The sequence below is a fragment of the Penaeus monodon genome, chromosome 25 (genome assembly GCF_015228065.2).
Source record: "Penaeus monodon isolate SGIC_2016 chromosome 25, NSTDA_Pmon_1, whole genome shotgun sequence".
Taxonomy (NCBI): domain Eukaryota; kingdom Metazoa; phylum Arthropoda; class Malacostraca; order Decapoda; family Penaeidae; genus Penaeus; species Penaeus monodon.
The window spans coordinates 37,527,576-37,528,178 of NC_051410.1; positions in this window are offsets into that span (position 1 = coordinate 37,527,576).

The window sequence follows — 603 nt, forward strand, 5'->3', positions numbered from 1 at the left end:
CTCTCATTTAATAAAAATAATATCAGATTCTAAATAACAGATATATAAATATCTGTTTATATTCAGATTTATTGTAACATTATGAGAAATGAATGAAGAATTATATGAATTAACTATGCATTCTTATATATAATTAGATATAATTTAGCAAATATATAATTTTATTATGTATATATATATACAAATAATTCAAAATACGATAATAATCTTGGTTCTAGATATTCCTATTCCTCTGATTATATAAACATATAATAATTCAAGATTCTAATATACAGATAGAATATCGTTTATTGCACGATGTTGATCACCGTGAAAACATTCCTGGGGAATAAATGAGGAATAAGTTACTTTGCAGTTTTTGGAGGAAAATAATGTAGTTCAGCAAAATATAATTCTTGAATTCCTATTCGCAGAGGAACTATGGCTAATGGTGGTGATATTGTATTGCGAATTTATGCTGAATTTCTTATATCTCTAAGTTCTATACTCTAGAGTGCTTCACATGTGATCAAGGAACATTCAGAATTGTCGCTTCGTGAATGTTTCGTTAGCATTAAGGATCGATTCCTGTTTGCATGACTTGCATGTGGTATGTATGAATTC